A 15,109-nucleotide genomic window follows, 5' to 3' on the forward strand; every position below is an offset into this window, starting at 1 on the left:
TGAATATAGATAGGGCAATCATAAGTAAATGCTAGAAAATTAGATTCATTGGTATATTATAAAGTAATTCAGGAGTGGTTTAATCTTAGGCAGTCTATGAAGTCATCACTTCAATGGGTCCAACAAAAAAATCATGTGATAATCTCAATATATTGTCTAAAGGTGAGTAAAGTTTAAAATTTATTCAAGATTTTTAAAAGTCTTTAGAAATTAGGAATGTAATAACATATTCCTCCTGTGATAAAGAGCTTTACCTTGACCCAATAATCCACATCAGACTTAATGAAATATTGGAGTCATTTCCATTACGATCAGAAGTAAGTCAAGAATACTTTCTAGGACCATCATTATTTAATACTGTTTGAGAGGTTCTCGCCAATGAAATTGTGTATGAAATAGAAATGAGTAACTTTGGGTGCACCTGAGTGTCCCCACTGGTTAAGGATCTGACTCCTGATTTCAGCTCAGGTCATGATCTCAGGGTCACGAGATTGAGCCCCACATCAGGCTCTGTGCTCAGTGGGGAGTCTGCTTGTCCCTCTCCCTCTGTTCCTCCCCCTCTTGTGCTTGCACTCTCTCTCTCTCTCAAATAAATAAAATCTTTAAAAAAAAGAGTACCCTTAAAAAAAAAAAAGAAATGAGTGCTCTGAAAAGAAAGAAAAAAATTAATTTTCTTACAGTTTATTTGATAATATATCTGAAAAGCAGAAAGTCCATTGACAATTGCTTATAAGAATTCAGTGAGTTAGCTGAATGGGCAAGACACTAGATAAATATACAAATATCAATAGTTTTTCTTTATATTAATAATAAATTATTAGATGGCATAATAGAAATCTATTTCTTTAATTGAAACAACAATGAAAAAATTCATCATATGTCTAGAAATGTTCTGCAAAAGAATAGTTTTTAAGAAAAAAATGTCTGTCTCACTTATAGGTAGAATCTTGAAGAAAAAAAAATCTCCTAGAACAGAGTGGGGGTTGCTAGAGGAAGGGGGTGGGGGAGTGGGTGAAATAAGCTCACAGGTGGAGGGAAATCGAAGATACAAACTTCCAGGTATAAAATAAGTAAGTCCTGGTGATCTACTGTACAGTATGGTAACCATAGTTAATAACACTGGATTGTATATTTGGAAGCTGACCAGAGAGTAGACTTTAAAAGCGCTCATCACGAGAAAAAGAAATTGTAACTCTGTACAGCGAGTGCCATCTACTAGACCTACTGTGGTGATCATGGCACAATGTATACAAATAGTGAATCATGTTGTACACATGAAACTAATATAATGTTATATATCAATTTAAGAAAAACTCCTGAAAACTTTAATAGACATTTTGAGTAATTACCCCCCTTTACATATAAAAAGTTATGTAAATAAATAAATCATATTTCAGTAGAAAAACTGGGAAAAACTATAAAAAATTTCACCAAAGAAACATGAATATTTAAGAAATGTGATAAAAATGTTCACCCTATTAGAAAAAAATTAAAATGAAAACAAGATGCCTCTCAAATTACTATAAATTTAGATAATTGAAAGAATAATACTTGATATTTGTGAAGATAAAGCAAGCGGAGCATTCTGTTATACTGCCAGTGGAATTACAAGTTGGGACTACTTCTCAGGAAGGAATTTGTCAATGCAGCTTAAGAACCTTGAAAATTTCCTAACCTTTGATCAGTCATAACCACTTCTAGCAATCTATCCTAACGAATAACTACTACTAGCAAAATATCCTAACTCTTTCATCCAAAGAGTTATGTACAAAGTTTTAACTGTAATATATATGATAAGGGAAACTGGAACTTCCTGGATGTACAACAAAGGAGAAATTATACGATAAATTGGGATACATGTAAAAATGTAGTACGGTACAGCCATTATAATTAGGTTCCTAGGGACTCTCAGTGGAAATGGAAATTAATATAATTAGAAATTGCTATATAAAACCACACATAAATAATGTATAAATTGAAACTTTGTTCAAGGGGCATATGTGCAATTAAAATATTATAAATGTTTAAAATATTGATATAGTCATACCTCATTTTATTGAGGTTCGTTTTACTGTGCTTCAGAGATAATTGTTTTTTACAAACTGAAGAAGGCTTGTAGCAACGCTGTGATGAGCAAGTCTACTTGGTACCATTTTTCCAACAGCATTTGCTCATTTTGTGTCTCTGTGTCATTACTAGTAATTCTTGTAATATTTCAAACTTTTTCATTATTATTATTATATTTGTTACAGTGATCTATGATCAGTGATTATGACTTGCTGAAAATAGATGTTAATATTTTTTAGAAATAAAGTATATTTTTTACAATAAAAGTATTTTAAAATTAAGGTATGTATATTATTTTTTAAGACATAATGCTATTACATACCTAATAGACACCATTATAATATAAACATAACTTTTATATGCACTGATAAACCAGAAAGTTCATTTGACTTGTTTCACTGCAAAGTTTACTTTATTGCAGTACCAGAATCAAGCCCACAGTATTTCTGAGGTATGTCTGTAATCTATCTAAAATGAGGTTGGGAATTATAAAGATGACTCTAATCTCTCAAAGAACTGAGAAGTAAATGCATATAAAATAAAAAGGCAGTAAGTTGGGAGAATTAGCTTTAAGTCTGTTAAGTGCTTATTGTGTATAAGAAATTAATGAAGAAATAGCAAACATGTTTCACTATAGTAAGTACAATTTAAAAATCTGATAAAAATGTGTAATAAATTTATTAAAGTCTTATGAAAGAATACCAAAATTATATTACATAAAAACCTTTGAAGTGTTAACATCTCACAGAGAATATAGTCATACTGTACTAAAAGCATGAGAAATTATCCATAATTAAAAATCCTTGTATAATGTAGTTCTGAAAGCTTCTATCTTTACAGATACATTCATGACCATTTTTTTTTAAGATTTTATTTATTTGACAGGGATCACAAGTAGGCAGAGAGGCAGGTGGTGGCAGGGGGGAAGCAGGCTCTCTGCTGAGCAGAGGACCCGATGCAGGATTCCATCCCAGGACCCCGAGATCATGACCTGAGCAAAAGGCAGAGGCTTAACCCACTGAGCAACCCAGGTGCCCCCATTCATGACCATTTCTATTGAGAGACAGAATTTCTCCATGCTACTCATACTGTTTCTCCACCCTATGGGATACAAGTACAGATATGGAAAAAGAAACAAAAAGACAACAAAAAACAGTGGAAAATATTTTATCAAAACATAGTATCGTAAAGATGTATTATTTCTGTATTTTTGCAGGAGGTATGTTGCTATGAGAGGTCTTTTCAGTAAGAGCCCAATTTTAAGTATGGTAACTATCTATTACATTTGTATATTATGTTTAAAGGGTAGGTATGTATAGAAAAGGGATTAGTTAAAGATACAACTTTTCCCTGCTTGTGGCCTCACAGTTTTACCATTTGCTGGTTTAGATCAGAATACAGAATGAATAATTCCACCTATAGGCAGACCAAAATTACTGAAATATTTCTCAATTCTATAAAAAATTTTATTCACATATACAAAATCACTTCAAATATTACAGACATTTAGCTCCACTGAACCTTATTTTAGGTGATGACTATTCTAATACCATTAGAAAGATGAGGCAAATTCAAGTAAATGACTTGCCCTGCCCTTAAACAAAACAGCAATAAGAAAAAAAAAAAAACAACATAAAGAACTTATAAACAGGAGCACCTGGGTAGCTAGTCAGTTATGCATCTGCCTTTGCTCCAGGTCATGATCCCAGAGTCCTGGGATCTAGCCCTGCATTGGGCTGCCTGCTCAGTGGGCAACCTGATTCTCTCTCTCCTCTTGGCTCGTTCTCTCTCTCACTATCTCTGTTCTCTCTCTCTCTCTCAAATAAATAAATAAAATCTTAAAAAAATATTTTCAGATGTCTACAACTATTTATAGTTAATGATAAAATGGCTGCCTACATCAGTATCTTTCCCTTTCTCCTTTTGTAAACCATGCAAAAACAACAAAGAGGGGGAAAAATTCTGCAAATTCGTATTTCCATGACACTGAAACAAGTGGTGTATAGATTCAAAATATGTTCAAGGATACAAATGGCTGACCTTGGGCGAAATCTGCAGACAGAAATAAAGAGAAGAATTATGAAAAGCAGCAGGGGAGTTCAGAGGGAAAACAGCACACTGCATACAAGAGATCAAAGATAAAACTAACAGCCGCATTCTCACCAGAAGCAAAAGAGGAGAGAAATGACTGAATGTTATCTTTAGTGTAAAAGTAAATAGCAGTCAATCTATAATTCTGTGTCCAATGAAAATATTTAATAAAAATGAAGGTGAAACAAAAAATTTTCAGTAAAATTTTCAGTGAGCAAAAAGCTGAGAGAATTCTTTTCCATCAGATCCACATTGAAGCAAATGCTAAAGGAAATACTACTTCAGACTAACAGAAAATGATGTCACATGGACTCTCAGATTTTTTAAAAGGCTCTAAAAACAAATAAAATTGCTGTATGTAGTAAATGCTATGTAGATAAATATGAAAAGCATTTCCCCCCTTTTCTTAATTTCTTCAAAAGACGCTTAATAAAAGCCAAAATAATATTGATGTATTTTAGGATAAATTTATATATAAAAGTAAAATATAACAATTGCATAAAGGACAGAAAGGGTTAAATAGAAACACTTTATATGAGGTTCTTACAATATATGTGAAGTGATTTAATATTCCAGGTTAGACTGTAGTAAGGTATGGGTAAAAATTGTAATCACTAGAGTAATCAATAAAAAAAAAAATACAAAGGGTTAACTAGCAAAAAACTAATAGGCAAGATAAAACTGAATACTAGGAGTGACTCAATTATGTACCCCACCCCAAAAAGGGCCTAACAAAAAAGAGGGGAGGGGAGGGCACGTTTTGCATGGAGCACTGGGTGTTGTGCAAAAAGAATGAATACTGTTACGCTGAAAAAATAAATAAAATGGAAAAAAAAAGAGGGGAAAAACAGAAAAAAAAAAAAAAACAACAGCAAGATGATAGATCTAAACAGCATATCCATAATTGGATTAAATATAAATGGGATAAATATTCCAGGTTAAAAGGAGGACTTGTGAATACAAATCCTTGGATTTGTTGCATAAAAAATGTGTGATGCAACTATATTCTGTCTATAAAGATACATTTTAAATATAAGGACAGAGGCAGATAGAAAGTAAAAGATGGAAAAAATAGACCAGCATCATCCAGAAGAAATCTGAGATGACCATACTCACAATCAAACAAAGTTGTCTTCAAGAAAAGGAGCATTAGCAGAGTAAAAATTTCATAATGGTGAAAGAATCAGTCAGTCAAGAGGATTAACAATTTAAAATTATAAAAAGTCCTAATGAACACAGAAAAACCCATTTGAGCTAATGCATGAATTCAGCAAAATTACAGGATACGAGATCAGTACACAAAAATCATGTATTTCTATGCACCAACACTGAACAATCTGAAAATGAAATGAAGAAATCAGCTCTATTCACAATAGCACCAGAAGAATAAAATAGTTAGGAGTAAATTTAACCAAGACGTGTAAGACTTGTACACTGAAAAGTACAAACTATCTGTGGAAGAAATTAGGAAGACCTAAATAGATGGGAAAAGATCCATGTTCAGGAATTGGAAGACTTCCTATTATTAAGAAAGGCAATACTATCCAAAGTGATCTACAGATTCAGTGTAATCCCAGTCAAAATGCCAGTGGCCTCTTTTGTATAAATATAAAAGCTGTTTCTAAAATTCATATGGGGGGTTCCTGGGTGGCTCAGTGGGTTAAAGCCTCTGCCTTCAGCTCAGGTCATGATCCCAGTGTCCTGGGATCGAGCCCCGCATCGGGCTCTCTGCTCAGTGGGGAGCTGCTTCCTCCTCTCTCTCTCTGCTTACTGTGATCTCTGTCTGTCAAATAAATAAATAAATAGAATCTTAAAAAAAATAAAATTCATATGGAACAGCCAAAACAACCTTGAAAAAGAGAAATAAAGTTAGAGGACTCTTAGATCCCAATATCAAAATCTACAGAGCTACAGTAATTATGATAGCATGACACTCATGTTAGGATAGATATAGATCAATGTAATAGACATGAAAGTCCAAAAATCAACCCATATGTCTGTGGTTAATTGATTTCCCACAAGGATGCCAAGACCATTCAAATTGGAGATAGAATAGTCTCTTCAACAAATAGATTGAGACAACTGAATGCCCACATACAAAAGAATGTTGGACCCCTACTTCACACCATATACAAAAATCACCTCAAAGTAGCTGAAAGACCTAAATATAAGAGGTGAAACCATAGAACTAGTAAAAGAAAACATATATGTAAATCTTCATGACCTTGAATTTGGCTATAGATTTTTAGAAATGATGCCAAAAGCACAAGCACAAAGGAAAAAATATAGATAAATTGGATTTCGTGCAAATTATAAATTTTTGTGTATCAAAGGACATTATTAAGAAAGTAAAAAAGTCTACAGAATGCATGGAAATATTTGTAAATCATATGTCTGATAAGGATCTGTTGTCCAGAATGTTCAAGAGCATAAAGACAAACCGCTTTATGCCCACTAGGATGGCTAAAATAAGTGTTGACAAGGGTGGGGAGGAACTGGAACCCTCGTACACTGCTGTATGATGTAAAATGGTATAGCCACAGATTAGAAGTTTCTTAGAGATCTAACCATAAATTTATCATACGAGCCAACAATCCTTAGGTATCAACTCCAGAGAAATGACAATAGCTATACACAATTTTGCACGCACGTGTTCTTAGCAGCTTCCTCAAAGACTTGGTGGAGAGAGTACATGCAAGACTGTGAGCCAGATGGAGGCTTCTGGAATAGAATGTCATTATGGGAGTGCTGTTCCATTCCCCATTCCATCAGGAGAAGCAAGCCGCAGGTTCCATTCACACTCAGAGGAAGAGGACTATGCAGGTGTGAACACGAGAGCACACGCAGTCTGGTGCAGTCACAGCAGGATCATTAGAGGGGACCTTAGTGTCTGTCTGTTTCCTTCCCAGAAAAGTATTCCCTGGTGATCCGATCATGACCCCTACCTACTCCCATTTATCAGACTCCATCCCCTCATCTGTTTGGTTTATTTATTTATTTTTTCCTGTAGTTCTTGAATCAGTCACTACCTGACATTGCACATGTTTATTTGCTCATTCTCTTTCTCCTCATGCTGGATGGTAAGCTCCGTGGGACAAGGGCCTTTTCAGTGTAATGTTATATTTCCAGCACCGATAAAAGTGCCTGACATGTGATAGGTGCTTCACAGCTGTGAATGAATGAATGAGTGATTGTAGGCAAAGGCAAAATATTTTTTAATTTTCTTTTTATTTATTTGAAGAGAGAAAGTGAGAGAGAGTGGATGCGTGCAAGCCGGGGAGAGGGAGAGAGAGAATCTTAAGCAGGCTCCATTTCCCTGCGAGGAGGCAGTTGTGGGGTTTGACCTCACAACGCTGAGATCATGACCTGAGCTGAATCAAGAGTCTGAGGCTTAACCTACTAAGCCACCCACATGCCCCAAGGCAAGATATTTTTTAAAGAATGGCCTTGTGTCAACTTTATCTGGGAACAGTGAATTTGGCTATGTGGGCAGGAAAGAGAAGAGGCTGAAGGCAGGGAGGTCAGTCGGGTGCTGTCACAGCGGGTCAGGTGCCCAAAGCTGAGTTCTGAAGTAAGCAGGATCCAGGGAAGGGCAGCAGAGCAGAGATGTGGCAGAGGAAACAGAGCGTCATGGGCAAGTTCACGAAGAGAGCTGGACAGACGTACCAGGAGGAGCGAGGTGGGCTCTGATTGCTCGGAGAGGGTCTCAGGATTTCTGTCTCGGCCCTCCACCCTTGGGCCCTCCTCTTCCCCATGTCCCGAGGCACAGCAGCTGGTTGGGCTGCCTGCCACACTGTTACAGTGAGAAGGAGACTGGCCATGGTAGGTGAGGGCCTCATGCCACACTGGAAAGTTCTGGACACATTCTGCCCCTCAGAAGACACTATGGGCCTGTGACGAGTGAAGGAAATGAATCCTTCTACAGGGACAGTGTCTCATACAGACAACCCTGGCTGGATGCCTGCAGCCACCTCGAGAGCACTGCAGCTTAATTAAAACTTAGGCCAGTGGCGGCAGTGAAGTCATGGTTCAGCAGGCCGTGTGCAGCCCCCAGTGAGCATTTGTCACAGTTAGAAGCGAGGGCCAGAAGCACCATCATTTCATTAGCAAGGCTTGATGGACACGTAGTGACTCCATGAGTCGAAACTGGGACGGTCACCAACACTCAGCAGCCTTAAAGCTTCTTGAGACTCCTTCTTCCTGAAGCTTAACCAGACCCGAGAAGTGGGTAAACATGCCCGAGGGTCCCGGCCTGGCAGAGAGAGAAGAGGTGCACGGGAGGGTGTTTCCGGGCCTGCTGTCGCTCCCAGCCTCTGCCATTCAAACGCCTAGGCTGCCCAGGACTCAGACCTCCGAGACCTGCGATCCTGCCACGTGGTGAATGTTGTGTCCCCACAAGATCCACCAATGGGACCACAGAACAAAGCGCACATTGGAATGGTTTTTCCTGTAGAAGATTCAGGGCACTTTGAGGGGGTGGGAGCCCATATCCAATGGTTTATTATACCTGCCTATTTACCTGAAGCTAAAGACGAGTGTATGAATGAGATGAGGGTCCTAGAAGACAATGGGATGCAGTGGTCAAAGACCAGATTTTGGAGTTGGCCCCCATGGATTTGTTTTTTTTTTTTTTTTAAGATTTTATTTATTTGTCAGAGAGAGAGACAGAGAGAGAAAGATCACAAGTAGGCAGAGAGGTAGGCAGAGGCAGAGGGAGAAGCAGGCTCCCTGCCGAGCAAGGAGCCCGATATGGGACTCGATCCCAGGACGCTAGGATCATGACCTGAGCTGAAGGCAGCTGCTTAACCAACTGAGCCACCCAGGCGTCCCGGCCCCCATGGATTTGAATCTCAGCTCTGCTGCTGATCGGTTGCCTGCACTCAGACAAATGCCTTAATTTCCCTCTACCTCAGTGGCTGGTTTTTAACTTTAAAATGGGAATGATTAATAATAACCCCAACTTCATGGAGTTGTCATGAGTACTGAGTGCTTACAAAGACTCTACATACCTTCTTAGGAACAGTTTGTAAGTGCTTTGAATTGGGCCTAGCACATGTAAAAACAACTGTTTAAAATGTTATTTTATGAAGGGTCTCATTTACTGTAAATATCCAGAACTGAAAAGGAGCTAAATTAGGTGCTATGTTAATTTCACAGCAATAACAAGAAATTGTAGGGCGCCTGGGTGGCTCAGTTGGTTGAGCGACTGCCTTCGGCTCAGGTCATGATCCTGGAGTCCCAGGATTGAGTCCCACATTGGGTTCCCAGCTCCATGGGGAGTCTGCTTTTCCCTCTGACCTTCTCCTCTCTCATACCCCCCACCTTTCAAATAAATAAATAAAATTTAAAAAAATAAGAAATTGAAGGGATAAGTCTATATATTGCCCATTCCTCCCTGGACCCTAAAATATAGAGCCAGGGACACCTGGATGGCTCAGTCAGTGAAACGTCTGCCTTTGGCTCAGGTCATGATCTCAGGGTCCTCAGATCGACTCCTGCATCGGGCTCCCTGCTCAGCGGGGAGTCTGCTTCTCTCTCTCTCTGCCCCTCCTCTTCATTCATGCTCTCTCTCTCAAATAAATAAACAAAATCTTAAAAAAATTAGATCCAGATCATAAACACAGAGGATCTAGGGGACCCCAAAACCAAGTTTTGTCTTGTTTCCTGACAAAGCCATCCTCACTGTTCCTTTTCTGTCTGCTGAGACCATCCTACACTTGGCTTTGCAATCTACCTCATGATGCCATCTTTGCTCTCATAATCTCTCTGGACATGTGCCTCTGATTTACTGGCCTTTCCTTCTTGAGAACTGACTTCTTGGCTTCTGCTGCTCAGTACATCATAATGCCAGGTGAGAGGTGCCTGAGCCCCATGGGAGAGAGAATGCAGCCAGTCTCCTTTTGATGTGGGAAGAATTGGACAGATAGAGGCTTGAGATATTTTTCACATTATGAAAAAATTAAAAGCCAACTTCCTAATGCCTTCCATTTTTAAGACATTGAAAGGCAACCAGTATATATCAGTAAAAGGGAGGGTGTATTAAACAGTTTTGTAAAAATTAGAGAAGGCATATACATTGTTTGTAAGCTTAAGTGATTGAAATTATGCATTGTTAATTATTTCAAATTCTCTGTTTTCTCATCTATTTTTTGAAATAGTATTGTCAAAGACTTATTGATGATAAGGCCTGCCTTAGGGTTTTGGAGCTGGGACTATAATGCTAGCTTGGACATGGCTCAAAGGCAAGGTCAGACCAGGACTCAAGACTATTTTATTTTATTTTTTTTTCCATTTTATTTATTTTTTCAGCGTAACAGTATTCATTCTTTTTCAAGACTATTTTAATGTCACAAATCAAGCAACAACTGTCATGTATGTTTTAAGCCTCTGTGTTGACAAATATACCTTTCTAATGACTTGAAAAGCCAAGTAGAACTCACAGAGTTCTGCACTGGAACATCGCCATGTTGAAAGTTCTGTGCCACATCCCTTCCCAGCTCTGTCTCCATCTTGTACCTCACCAGTGAACCTCATCAGAGAACCTCACCAACACATAGACCTTTAGGTGCCCCCTCCACATGCCAGCTCACCAAGGCAACTCCCCTTTGGCTACCTTTCAGTCCTGAGGTGCACATGCTGGCGTAAGGGGCTGTCCTTAGGAGGACAGACTTTGGAAGAGATCTATGCAGGTCTTGGATATATGCATGGGGCCAGTGGAGCAGGGAATTCCTGGGCCCTAAGTCCCAGAGTGTGACCTAGGTCTGAGCTCCAGACAGTCATGACCCCTTTGGTCTGGTCCTCTCTTCATCCCAAGACTGGAGGGGCAAAGGCAGGGAGACTCCAGATAATGGAAGACAAGAATAGAGAACACGAAAAGGAAGGTGCTGGGGCAGAAACCCCTCTAGGCCAGGTCTAAAAGAGTACTCACGTAGTACATTAACAATTCTGAAAGTTTCTCATTTTAATTTGTCCTTGTATTTCTAAAATACAATGGTTTCAAAGCTACAAGGACAAATTATGTTTTATGTATTTCACACTGTGGTTTTAATGCTTAAACAATTAGTACAGTTATGTCATGCTTGTAATCAACATGATAGGATTTTCCACTTCATAAAAAGAAAAACTGTGAGTATACAGATTTGATTTTGAAATCCCAAGTATGGATAGAAAATGCTGGATCTGATGATTGGATGGCCCATGTTGGAGATGATCTCTCAATCTATTCCATTTTTCTAGATGATGAAGATATAAAATTATTTTTCACTTGTCTGTATTAGTATTACTATTGATAAACTGATATTTGTATCTCCTGCACGAAATTAGAAGGCCAGCCTTCCGCCATCACCCACACACAAATTCTACGAGCTGTAGAGTTCAGAAACAACAAACCTCCACATGTGCAAGCAGTAATGAGGTGACACACCTCCTTTTTTAAATGGTTCCAATGAGAGCCACAGGCTCAGCAGAATACAAAGAAGTTGTGGTTTCAATAGAAAATCTCTCATTTTACCGAAAGCCAGTAAGATCTTAAACGAAATGAAAAAAGACACCAATTAGAAGACAGAGACTGATGGAGTGGGTTTAGAAAACACAACCCAATTACATGCTGTCTATAAGAAATTCACTTCAAATATATCAGTGCAGGCCTGTTGAAAGTGAAAGGAAAAAGATATATCACACAAACATGAACCAAGGCAAAGCAGGAATGGCTATATTAATAGGACATCAAGTTGACTTCAGAGCAAAGAAAATTGCTAGAGACAGTGGTACGTTATTTAACGGTAAAAGGGTCAGTCTATGGAACCGTAAAGAACCTAAATGTGTGCACACCACACCACCAAGCTGCAGTGTGTGCACAGTAAAAATTGGTAGAAACGGGTACCTGGGTGGCTTAGTGGGTTAAGCCTCTGCCTTCGGCTCAGGTCATCATCTCAGGGTCCTGGGATGCAGTCCCACATTGGTCTCTCTGCTTGGCAGGGAGCCTGCTTCCTCCTCTTTCTGCCTGCCTCTCTGCCTACTTGTGATCTCTGTCTGTCAAATAAACAAATAAAATATTTTTTAAATATTCGTAGAAACTTCAAGGAAATATAGAATCCATTATTATCTTTGCAGACCTCAACACCTCTCTGTCAGCAATTGACCGAACCACTGCAAGAAGGTCATCAGGGACATCAAAGAACTCAACAACAGCATCAACCAATAGGATCTAACTGACATTTATAGAACATTCCACCCAGATCCAACAGAACACACCCTCTTTCCAAGTGCTCTATTAGTAGATGAAAAGATAGGCTGTGGCCTCAGAGGAGATACTTAAAAACCATATGGTCAACAAAGGACTATGTCTAGAATATATAAAGAACCCTCAAAAAATCAAACAATCCTCAAACAATCCAGTTAGGAAATGGGAAAAATTCTCAAAAAGACATTTCACTGGGGAGATAGAAAATAAGCACATGATTTGTATTTCCCTGATGCCGAGTGACGTGGAGCACTTTTTCAAAAGGTGCTCTGTATCATTAGCCGTTAGGGTTAAAAGTGGTTAAAACCACATGAGAGCTCACTAATCACCTGTTCAAATGGGTAAATTGAAAAAAATAGTAGAAACACCAAATATTGGCAAGTATATGGAGAAACTGGATCCCTCCTAGATTATGGGTGGAAATGAAGTCCAATTCACACAATGGTCTGTACACAGTGTTTCTAGCACTTTTTTATTTGTGGTAACAACAGCAACATCAGAAACAACCTGGAAACAACCTGCATGTCCTTCAGTGAGTGAGTGACTAAATGAACTGTGGCGCATCCTTACCATGGAATTCCATTCAGCCATAAAAAGTAATGAGCCATTAATACGTACAGCGACCTGGATGAATCTCCAGAGAATTATACTGAATCAGAAATAAAAGGCCAATCCCCAAAGATGATGTAGTATGTGATTCCACTGATATAACCTTTAGGAGATGATAAAATTACAGAAATGAAGAACAGATTAGTCGTGCTGAGGTGGGAAGGAATTGCATATGCCCATAAAAGGGACAGCATGAAGAATCTTTTCGTCGATAGAAATGTTCTGTACTCTGACTGGGACGATGTCGGTGTCTTGGTGTGATAACATACTGTATGTCTGCAAGATGTCACCACGAGGGGAAACTGGGTAAGTTTCCAGAGATACATGGGATCCCTGTTTTAACTAATGCTGCGATGAACATGGAGGTGTTTATATCTTTTTGAGTCAGTGTTGTCATCTTTGAATAAATAGTGGAAGTGGAATTCCTGGGCCATTTGATAGTTCTATTTTTAATTTTTTGAGGAATTTCCATGCCATTTTCCACAGAGCCTTACCATTTTGCATTCCCACCAATGGTGCTACTAGTGTTCTCTTTTCTCCATATCCTTTCTAACACTTGTTATTTCTTGAACTTTTTATAATAGGCATCCTAACAGCTGTGAAGTGATATCTCATTGTAGTTTTAATTTGCATTTCCCTGATGATTAATGATGTTGAGCATCTTTTCATGTACCTGTCAGCTGTCTTCTTTGGAAAAATGTCGATTTGGGTCTTCTGCCCATTTTTTAATTGGATTTTTTTTTTTTTTTACTGTTGAGTTGTATGAATTCTGTATATACTTTGGACATTAACCCCTTACCTTATCCGATACTTAATTGCCAAATATTTTCTCCCATTCAGTAGGCTGCCTCTTCATTTGTTCGCTGGTTTCCTATGCTGTATGGGGCTTTTAGTTCGATGTAGTCCCATTTGTTTATTTATTTATTGCTTTTGCTTTGATATCACATTAAGAAGTCATTGCCAAGACCTGTGGCAAGGAGCTTATTCCTATGTTTTCTTCTACACGTTTTAGGGCTTCAGATTTTACACTCAAGTCTTTACTCCATTTTGAGTTGATTTCCGTGTACGGGGTAAGAAAGTGGTCCAGTTTCACTCTTTTGTATTGAGCAGTTTTCCCAGCACCATTTATTGAAGAGACTTTCCTTGTTGATATTATTGGCTCCTTTGTTGTAAATTAATTGACCATATATGTGTGGGTTTATTTCGGGCCTCTCTGTTCTTTTTGTTGTTGTTGTTCTTTTTTTTTTTTTTTTAAGATTTTACTTATTTATTTGTCAGAGAGAGCACAAGCAGGGGGACCAGCAGGCAGAGCAGGCAGAGCAGGCAGAGGGAGAAGCAGGCTCCTGGCTGAGCAAGGAGCCCGATGTGGGACTCGATCCCAGGATACTGGGATCATGACTGGAGCTGAAGGCAGACGCTTAACGAACTGAGCCACCCGGGCATCTCTCTGGCCTCTCGGTTCTGTCCCATTAACTTATGTGTCTGTTTTTATGCCAGTACCATAATACTGTTGTGATTACTATAGCTTTATAATATAATTTGAAATCAGGGCACACAATGCTTCCAGCTACATTCTTTTTTCTCAAGATTGCTTTGGCTCTTCAGGACTTTTTTGTGGTTCCATACAAATTTTAGTAATTCTTTTAAGTGGTTTTAGTGACGTTTTAAGTGATTTTTGCCCCCAGTGGAGCAAAAAAAGCCATTAATGATTTTAAATTAAAAGTCAGAACATCTTTATAAATACAGACACCTCATCCCAAGTCCCATGTTATAAAATCACCCTTGAAATCTTAGCTTTATATCTTAGGTAATATTTTGTATCTCATATGCTTTAGTCATCTAGAAATTTAAATGATGTGCAAATTATGCATGTATTTTTTTAAATCTTTATTTTTTTAATTTCTTTTCAGTGTTCCAGAATTCATTGTTTATGCACCACACCCAGTGCTCCATGCAGTATATGCCCTCCACAATACCCACCATCAGACTCACCCAACCTCTTCCCTCCAAAACCCTCAGTTTGTTCCTCAGAGTCCACAGTCTCTCATGGTTTGTCTCCCCCTCCAATATCCCCCAACTCCCTTCTCCTCTCCATCTCTC

Source organism: Meles meles, chromosome 13 (genome assembly GCF_922984935.1).
Source record: "Meles meles chromosome 13, mMelMel3.1 paternal haplotype, whole genome shotgun sequence".
Taxonomy (NCBI): domain Eukaryota; kingdom Metazoa; phylum Chordata; class Mammalia; order Carnivora; family Mustelidae; genus Meles; species Meles meles.